This window comes from Natrix helvetica (genome assembly GCF_964273705.1).
Source record: "Natrix helvetica genome assembly, chromosome: 2".
In the NCBI taxonomy this organism is placed as follows: Eukaryota; Metazoa; Chordata; class Lepidosauria; order Squamata; family Natricidae; genus Natrix; species Natrix helvetica.
Genome location: NC_138552.1, coordinates 208,203,066 through 208,213,484, shown reverse-complemented (window position 1 = coordinate 208,213,484; position 10,419 = coordinate 208,203,066).

Below are 10,419 nucleotides of genomic sequence, written 5' to 3'. Positions count from 1 at the left end.
CTGGGACAACTCTCTCTGGGTTTGCGTTGTGCCTTTTTGGAGTTTGCATACTTGCCTGTGCTTGCCCTTTAGGCTTTGGCTTTAAGTAATAAACACCACCAATCAGCATGGTTTCAGCAACAATATCACCATCTTTAACTAAGTAACTTGCTTTTTCGAGGTGGTGAACCTGGAACTTTAACTCTCTAGACAAGTGACTTTGACTAAGCAAATTACTGGTTGCTGAAGGTATGTAATAAACATCAGGGATGTGTGTATCGAGCTCTTCAATGTAAACAGTTCCTTTTCCCATAACCTTGCAAGTGTGGTTGGTGAAGGAATACAGTTCTCGATACTCGGGCTCTGGTTCGCCCATCTCTGTGAAAAGTTCCCTTCTGTGGGTAACGTGCACAGCTGCTCCACTATCTAAAGTCCACAAAAGACGTCTGTCGAACTTTGGATCAGGTTGTGGAACGTTGGTTATGGCCAGTGTTGCAAGTGGAGCTTGTGAATCATGCCTTGGACCACGACGACCTTGTCTTCCGCCTCTACCTTTGCCTCTGGAATCTGTTCCTCTGGGCTGGTACGTGGCGGGAGCTGGAACTCGTTGGGGACAATCCCGGGTGTCATGTCCCACACGGTTGCAGGTGTAGCATTTTGGCATCCTTGGAGCGTAGCCTCTTCCTCGGAAGGGACGTCTGGCTGGAGCCTTTGGTGCTGGAGGCCGTTGCAGATGTGGGGTAGCTAACCTGATAGCTTCATCTTCCACTAAAAGTCTGCAAACGTGGTTAACTGTGCGTTGAGCAATAGGCACGTAGTTAATCTTTGCAACAGCATCTTTCCATTCATAATTCAATGAGTTAATGATGATGCTAATCATTTGGATATCATCGATTACATGGCCATTTTGTCTCAATTCACTTCTCATTCTTTTCAGTTTGGTCAAATGTCCACCAATTCGTTCACCAGGTTTCAACTTCGAACCATGGAATTCAGACATGAGCAAACATGAGGATTCAATTGAAACGGGCCTGTAGCAATCTTCCAAAATAGCCCATATTTCTTGGGCAGTTGCATCAGGTGGAAAGATACCTTGGATCTCAATTTCCATTGACATGAGTAAAGTCGTGATAGCTCTGTTTTCGAGGTTTCTTATTGCAGGTGTCCAGGGTTGACGGGGAGGATCAAAAACCATGGAATATGTGCCTTCTCTTCGAAGCAAGAGCGCAATTTCACTGACCCAGGCTTTATAATTCTCTCCTGACTCCTTTAATTTGGACTCACCAGTCAAGGGGGTGACTGTGAATACCTGCTGAGGAACAATTTGTTGCTCTGGTTGCAAATCTGGTTGTTGAACCAGGGGATGCTGGGGTTGCATCATTGGCCTTTGCGTAGCAACATCAAATTGGCTTCCTCGAATTTGCCTTTGGCTTTGCCTTTTTCCATCTAGGGAGAATTCCACACCGCCAGGGGGTGTTGAAGACTTAACCTTTGGAGACAAAGTTTTGGCTTCTAAAGGACTCATAGCTAATTCTTTAAAACTCATCACCTTTTGCTGTAATGATTTTTCTCCGCCAGCAGATGGCAGTGCAGCTTCACTTCTTGACTGCAGCCCTCTATACATGGCCTGAAGTTCAATGGGCTCAAAGGGACCACGTGACCTCGGTGACGTGTACATGTCTCTTTGTTCTAATTGACCAATGAACTCTGTGGGGTGTGTCTTAGGCTGTTGTTTTGAAGAAGACAAGATGGCGTCCTCAGACTTTTTGGGAGTGGGGGAGCTTCTTCTACTTCGCCTTATCTCTTCAAAACACACTCTCGCCTCCCTAGCATATTTTTCAAACAGTTCTATTTGATCTAGATAGCTTTGCATTTCTTGCTCACCATCTGGGGAGATGTTATAAAATCTGCTTTCTGCGTGGGAGGATATTTTCTGTGCCGGCAGTTGCCATTCATCAATCGTTTGATAATCTGCGAGGGTCTGGGAATGGAGTGGCTCTGGCAGAGTGGGAAGTTTTGGCTTGGCCCCCAAAAATTCATAATCTCCTGGAGATATTTTAGAAGGAGGAACCACTGACCTCGTTTCGTGGATGTCGCGTCCTGTAGCTCCTTCTCCCATATTTGGCTCGGCACCTGAAGGAATTTGTTGTTCCTGAAGCACGTTTTGATCTTGCTTCTCTGTGTCCGAGGGAGCCTCTTTGTCAGAGGAAGCTGATTCATCTGTGTTCGCCCCATCTTTCTTTTTCTTTCTCTTCTTCGACATTGCTAATTAGGCTTAGTCGGTTATCTTAAGATAGCGCGAAGAGAAAATACAGCCATAAATTGTAGTCATCTCAGCTTGTATCATCAAAAACCATCCTCTGCTACCAAGTTGTCAGGGGAAAAAACACCCTGTTAGAGATCGATGAACCGTGGCTGATTCCCTTCTGCATATCTTTTGAGATATTTAGAAAAGAAATACTCTTTAAGAAAATATTCTAATTAATAAACAAACTTTAATAATAAAATAATAAAAGTAAATGAAAAACAGAAGTAACTAATTGGTTACATTTTGATAATGAAAGCTACGTTAGCCAAAGTTGGCTGCCGAACAAAGAAGAGAGGAATTTTTTTGGAATGTGTAACGCGTGCGCAATAAATCACTTTCAGATAAGAACCTTTTTTTGTTTTATGACCTGCGCAATAAAGCTTTCTTAGTTTAACTCTTGAGTGTCAATTCAGGCAGTTCAGGCCTAGCAAACTTTTTAACATCGTGACAGGCTCCTTGCCCTCAGTTGTCCTCCTTTCCTAGCAGCTCTGTGCATACGCACATATTTATGTATCTATTTATGTATCTATCTATTTAATAATTTTAATTGTCTTTCTGATATGGACTGTACACCGCCCCGATTCCCTTTCGGGAGAGGGGGCGGTCTATAAGCGCTAAGAAATAAATAATAATAAATAATAATCTGGAACAGGCCCCAGCTGTTCCTCTTCCTCACTTATCTCTGACTCTGAAGGCAGCTGAGAATTGTCAGATAGCCCTGGTTCTATCTCTGCTTCTGATGCAGAGTGTCCATCAGAGCATTCCCCAGACTCCAGGACTGGCCCAAGTTCCTCCCCAACCTCCTGATTGTCCGAGTCTGCCACCAGCTCTGCTGGTAGCTGGTGGGCCACAACATTTGGTAGCTTTCTAGAAGAACATATTCTGGATTAGGAAGTGAGTCACACTCTTCCAGATGTGGTTCCAGTCTGTTGTTAAAATGTTTACCAGAAGGTGGAACATTCAGAGCTTATCTACTGTCAGGTTGGATTGCGGGTATGAATCACCAAAGGTTTTTGGAGGTCAGAAATGAATGGTCTCCTGCTCACCTCCAGCCCACTATAAATGTAACATCCACCAGTATTTTCCTGCTCCAAACCGAAAGTAAAGTATGTGCTTGGTTTTTTTTGGCTCAGGCTAGCTCAAGAATTGTCATCCATTTGCCTGCTGATCTTTACTTTGCTCTAATCAGTTCCCTGCAGTTTGATTTGTAAATGCATCGAGCCAGGATTACCTCCCTCGTCTCTTTTTCACTGGCATTTTCTCAAAAAGATTAACTGCAACTTTTTTTTTACAGATCTTTCATAGTGGCTTATTGGTTTTAACACTTGGTTGACATACAAAATATCCCTGGTTCTGCAGAAACATTTTATAATCATTATTTTTCTTTCTTCCGCTGCCTACATCTCCTCTGAGCTATTCTATTCTTTTTTAAGTTTGCTGATGCTTGATTTCATTGTTTACTAATCATTTGAGGTAAAGGCCTTTCATTCCCAAATAACTATGTGGACTATTTGGTAGCTGAGATAAAACCCTTCTACCTCAGTAATTAGGAAAACAATGAAATGGAGCAAAGGGGCAGACTTAAAAAAAATGCAATGGAAAAAGATATAGAGGAAGAAAAATAGTAACTAAGTAATTAAAAAGAAAACGTGAAATATTTCACCTAGTTTTTAACTGAGCATGGTAAGCAAGTGGTATAACCATTAAGGCATTGAAGAAGAGCTGGTGGCAGATTTTGTTTTGAAAAAGGTAGGAATATGCAAGAAGGGGATATTTAAAGCTGGTTACTGTGCCTACACATGTGTGTATTTAATATATGCAAATGTTATTAAGTTTTGTCTACACACACAACTGTATATCCAATAAGAATTGCAGACAGAAAGAAAGGTGATTGGCAAATGCTGTCCTGGAATAGATAATTGGAGAAGCACAGCAAGAGAAAAATTGCCCAATGTCAATCCCCATAGTAACCTGCAGTATCCTTTGCAAGCTACTACTGAAATATCTCTGAACTATTTTTCTTAAGCCAGATGAGAGTTAAGCTAACAACAGCACAGGACAGGTACAGTTTAAAGAGTACAGTGTGGATATGCTCTCAATGAGTGGTTTCCAGTGGTGGGTTCCAGATCCCGTTGCAACCGGTACGGTGCAATGGGGCCGGGCATCCACCACATGAACGTGTGCAGCACATGCATGTGTACTTACCGCCCGTGACACTCCAGCTGCTCAGTGGAGCGTCGCACAGGTGCTGTATGCTCCGTGCACGTGTGCGGAAGCCACGAACAGCTCAAATACAGGTAAGGAGCGTGGGCGGGCAGGTGGGCTCTCTGGAGCATCATACCGTTCCAGTACCTGGCGCTCCCAGCAGGCACCGGTACAGCTGTACCAGGGTGTACTGGTCGTATCCCACCACTGGTGGTTTCCCTTATCAAATTTGCTCTTAATAATCTTGTTTACATGATGACCTGGGAAGCTGATTTAATGATACAACAACTGAGCAAAATATTTAATGGCCAGATTCATACATCTCTGTGGAGTTTGTTAAAGTGTTAGTCACCACTGAATTGCAGCAATTCAGAATCATCAGGTGGCCCATTGTTTCATCCTGTTTTAATGGCAAGCAATTTGGGATGCGGCAAAAATATGAAGGCCTGTCCTAATAACCCAACTTCCTCAACCGTGCAAGTTAAATATGTGCTTGAAAATATTTGCCTGAATTTAGCTGGTATAAAGGCTGTAAATTTCTAGTTATTAAATAAGGGCAAAAAGGAGGTTTCATGAAAATGGAATATGATGAAATCTATGAACATCTCACCAACATTCTTTCAGCTTTATTCAATCATGTACACTTTTGTATAATAATAGTTAAAGAAGCATATATTGTATGCAGAAGAAATACTTCTCTGTTCTGCCCTGCCTGTGATTCAGGCATTTCTTATTGTAAAAACTAACTGAACGGAGAAATAAAGAGTTAGGATAACATTGACCATAAAACCTGTTCAGGAATTTCATTCATAAGCAAGCTTGTTAAATTAGATGGAAATGTCCAGGTGAGACGTGATTAAACAAACAGCATATCTGAGAAGTACTTAGGCACAACACCAATCTTTCTAAGCTAGAATTGGGCTAAATTTCAATCTCTCCTTCAATCCATGCCTACTATTTAGCCAGCGATCTCCTATAAAGATGGTGGAGGCTGGATGAATGCAGCTTTCATGGCTCCATATTTTTATGTGCTTTATATACATGATACAATAACTCCACGTGCCAAAGGAGAGAAAGGTTTGATTTACACAGCAACATTCAGAAGGTAGAGTTCTATGAACTCTGTATCTATCTGCCATACGTTACTCTTGGAATCCTCTAGATCAGGGGTAGTCATCCTTTTTATACCTACCATCCACTTTTGTATCTCTGTTAGTAGTAAAATTTTCTATCCGCCCACCGGTTCCACAGTAATGGTGATTTATAAAGTAGGGAAGTAACTTTACTTTATAAAATTTATAAAGCAGAGTTACAGCAAACCTCTAGTGGGCAGTAGGGACCAGGTTGACTACCATTGCTCTAGATATTTTTAACAATTTTTCAGAAATTGTCTAGCAGAAACCAGTAGAAAGAAGGCTGTTCTTTCAAGGCTACAATATTTCAGAAGAACATGTTTTCTTTTTATTGGAGGAAAAAATGTGGGCTGCCTAGTTTGCATAGCAAGCAAACCTTGATCTGAAAGTGCTATTCTAATCCGAATAGTTAGAAGAGTATTGAACGGATTAACAGTAGTTAGGCGGATTCAAAAACCAATGAACATCAACATTTATAGTATGCTTCAATTAACTACCTCAGTCTTACAGTTATGAAATTATTTTGCTCTCTCTTTTTCTCCCTTATAACTAAAGAATCCAAAGTACACCTATTAAGAGTAGATTTATATTCTAAAATAGCATCCCATGCGCTGTTAGTTTATTGTTCTGTATACATTATGATGCCTTAATATTCCAGGGAATTCCAGTATTGTATATATTTCAGAATTAGACGGATTGAATTTCTTTTGGGATGGATCGGCTGCACAGAATATGTTATTATTTTTTTCTTAGCCACAATGATTTGCAAAAGCTTGTCCTAGAGACTAAGCATAACATACCCAAAGTCCCGAAGTATCATTCAAATAAAAGACACCTAAAGGAGACAAATACCTTCTCTGTAGAATAGACTTCAGGACTAAAACCCACAAAGTCCCAATTATTCTCCTTCATAAATATAACAATGCCTTTTAAAATGTATAACGTGATGGACTCCTGGTATTTACAATTTCTATGAATCAAAGCAAAAATCAACATCAATTACCAATATGATCTACTGTATGTTTTTTCCGTTTCTGTGAGTTTGCAGGCTTATAAAAATAATATTGAAATGGGGGGGGGGGGAACGGGACCCAGAAACCATACTAACCAATCAAATCAATAGAAATCATAAAACTGAAAGATAATGATACAATGAGCTAAAATGTTTGACAAATAAACAGACTTTAGCCAACAGGAGAAAGATCACAGTGTTGGTTATAGTAAATTATCCCTGGTAATGGGATTCTATTTATCGGTTATCATCTGTCTTTTCTTGATGTTGATCTTGAAGCAGTTCTAAACATATTCAGAATTGTTGCTGCTGCTGTCATTATTCTTACAATTCAGTAAATATCCATCCTACCCTTTCATTCCACCAACACTCTACACTCAACTACACTCAACGTGTAGTTCTCAATGGAACTGCATCTACATGGAGGGAAGTATGCAGTGGAGTACCCCAAGGCTCTGTTTTAGGCCCAGTACTCTTCAACATCTTCATCAATGATTTGGATGAGGGAATAAATGGGGAACTCATCAAATCTGCAGATGATACCAAGCTGGCAGGAATAGCCAACACTCCAGAAGATAGGCTTAAGATACAGAAGGATCTTGACAAACTTGAACATTGGGCACTATCTAATAAAATGAAATTCAATGGTGAAAAGAGTAAGGTTCTACATTTAGGCAACAAAAACGGAATGCACAGGTACAGTATAGGTGATACCTTACTCAGTAGTAGTAACTGTGAAAGGGATCTTGGAGTCCTAGTGGACAACCATTTAAATATGAGCCAGCAGTGTGCAGCAGCTGCCAAAAAAGCCAACACAGTTCTAGGCTGCATCAACAGAGGGATAGAATCAAGATCACGTGAAGTGTTAATACCACTTTATAATGCCTTGGTAAGGCCACACTTGGAATACTGCATTCAGTTCTGGTCGCCACGATGTAAAAAAGATGTGGAGACTCTAGAAAGAGTGCAGAGAAGAGCAACAAAGATGATTAGGGGACTGGAGACTAAAACATATGAAGAATGGTTGCAGGAACTGGGTATGTTTAGCTTAAGAGAAAGAAGGACTAGGGGAGACATGATAGCATTATTCCAATATCTCAGAGGTTGCCACAAAGAAGAGGGAGTCAAACTATTCTCCAAAGCACCTGAGGGTAGAACAAGAAGCAATGGGTGGAAACTAATCAAGGAGAGAAGCAACTTAGAACTGAGGAGAAATTTCCTGACAGTGAGAACAATTAATCAGTGGAACAGCTTGCCTCCAGAAGTTGTGAATGCCCCAACACTGGAAGTCTTTAAGAAGATGTTGGATAGCTATTTGTCTGAAACGGTATAGGGTTTCCTGCCTAGGCAGGGGGTTGGACTAGAAGACCTCCAAGGTCCCTTCCAACTCTACTATTGTATTGTATTGTAACATGAAATACAAGCCAGTAAGTATAAACAAAATACATAATATTAAACTCAAATTACAATAAGAAACATCCAAAATGACAATAACGTGTAAATCTATTTTTACTGCAGTACAATAATTCAATGGCAGACTGGAATGAGAGAAAAAGAGAGAGAGAGACAGGGAAAACTTGATATTCTTCAGTCATTCAGTTGCTTCCAGTGCTTTGTGACCTGATGAATACCATTGTTTTTCATTCTATTGAAGTTTATTTTTAAATACTACTTTTAGAATAGAGATATATTTGCTTTTTACTAATTTATTATATTCCTGAATTTTAATTATTTCCATAAGTTGCTTATTGTGGGTTATGTCCACTTTTTGAGCATTCATCAAGCCAGAAATTGCATTTATTTCTGTAAGCGAGTATTTCTTTAGAGCAGGGTTGGGGAACTATGGCCCTTTTATGACCTGTGGACTTCAACTCCCAGAATTCTTGAGCAAGCATGGCTGGCTCAGGAATTCTGGGAGTTGAAGTCTACAAGTCATAAATGGATCATAGTTCCCCACCTCTACCTTAGAGGCAGAGTGAGTAGGGAAAGTGGGAGCAAAACTGTAGTCCAGTCAGCATTTAGCATTTTCGCTGAGATGCTTCTAGGTGGAAAGTTTCTTGTATTTACCAAAGATAGTGTGCAACTATTCCACTTTTTTCCACCCTATTCCTTCTTTCTTGGAAATTGGAAAGAAAAAAGTAAACAAAGATGTGAAACCATACAATGCCATCTGGACTCTGAAAGCAATTGCTGTAATAAGCCACTTGAACAATAATAGGATCATGGCCCATTTCCCAAGACAAAATGACTCCGCTTCATCATTACCCTTTCCCAATAAACGCCTTACTACTGTACATCAGTAATATCTATTTGCAGTTGCTTTCTGTATATTTCCAAGAAACTGTAGTTTCAGGACCTGTTATTTGCTGTACAGCTTCTTCTCTTTTTCCCTAAGCTACTTAAAAAAAACTAGAGTGTATTTTTGGAGATATGCTATCCAGATCAAATCCAGAGTTCTTGTTATTTCTTTTTGCTTATTCTTGTGTTTCATATACTAATTAGACATGGGGTAAGAGCAGAAAGAGAGTATTGTAAGAGGCCTTTTCATGGCCTCTTCAAGGCTCTTAATGTTAGGAGAGGTAAGGTCAGTGGTGGGATTCAGCCAGTTCGCACCACTTCAGGAGAAGCGGTTGTTAACTTTCTGAGCAGTTTAGTGAATTGGTTGTTGGAAAAAAAAGATTAGGGCAGAGAACCGGCTGTTAAATTATTTGAATCCCACCACTGGGTAAAGTGTTAGATAATCCCATTGGAAAAAGTCTGTGACATTATGAAAGATTAAGCATGATTAGGACATTATGAAAGATTAAGCATGGCTGATCTAACATCCTCAGATGAGTTGACTGGGTCAATCAGTCCTTCTTTGGAAAATTCATGATACAATAAAATGTCTTATTGATTCATTGAAGTTTATTTATTTAGCATATGGCTCTCGGTCGGAGGACCTAGTGGCCGCCTGGAATAGGGCGTCGGCTGGGGCCTTGGACCGGGTTGCGCCTTTGCGGCCTCTCCTACGGCAGCGACCCACCCGGGCACCTTGGTTCACCGAGGACCTGAGGGTGATGAAGCGCCATAGGAGACGCCTAGAGAGCAGGTGGAGGTCCTCACGCTCCGAATCTGATCGAACACAGGTAAGAGCCTATTTACGGACCTACCTTGCGGCATTAAGAGCGGCCAAACGTAGACACTGCGCCGCTCTTATTGCATCTGCTGATAACCGCCCTGCCGCCCTGTTTCGGGTAACCCGCTCCCTCTTATCACAGAGGACGCAGGAAGTCCCTTTGCAGGGTAGAGCAGAGGAGTTTGGGGAATATCTGCAGGACAAAGTCGCTCAGATCCGGAGCGGATGGGCCCCCTTCAGTGGACCAGACGAGCTGTCAACAGTGAGTCTTGTGAGACCATTCTGGGAGGAGTTTGATTCTGTTGCCCCCGAGGATTTGGACAGGTTGCGTGGACGGCTGCGACCCACCACATGTTTAAAGGACCCGTGTCCCTCCTGGCTGGTACTGGCATCCTGGGAAGTGACACGAGGCTGGCTCCTGGGCCTGGTGAACGCCTCGTTGGGTGAGGGGTCCTTACCAACCGCCTTGAAAGAGGCGGTGGTGAGGCCCTTACTCAAGAGGCCTTCCCTTGACCCGATGGAGCTAGCTAATTATCGTCCAGTCTCCAACCTTCCCTTTCTAGCGAAGGTTGTAGAGAATGTGGTGGCACAGCAGTTTCCGCGACACCTTGACGAATCCGAATATCTAGACCCACGCCAGTCTGGCTTCCGACCCGGGCACAGC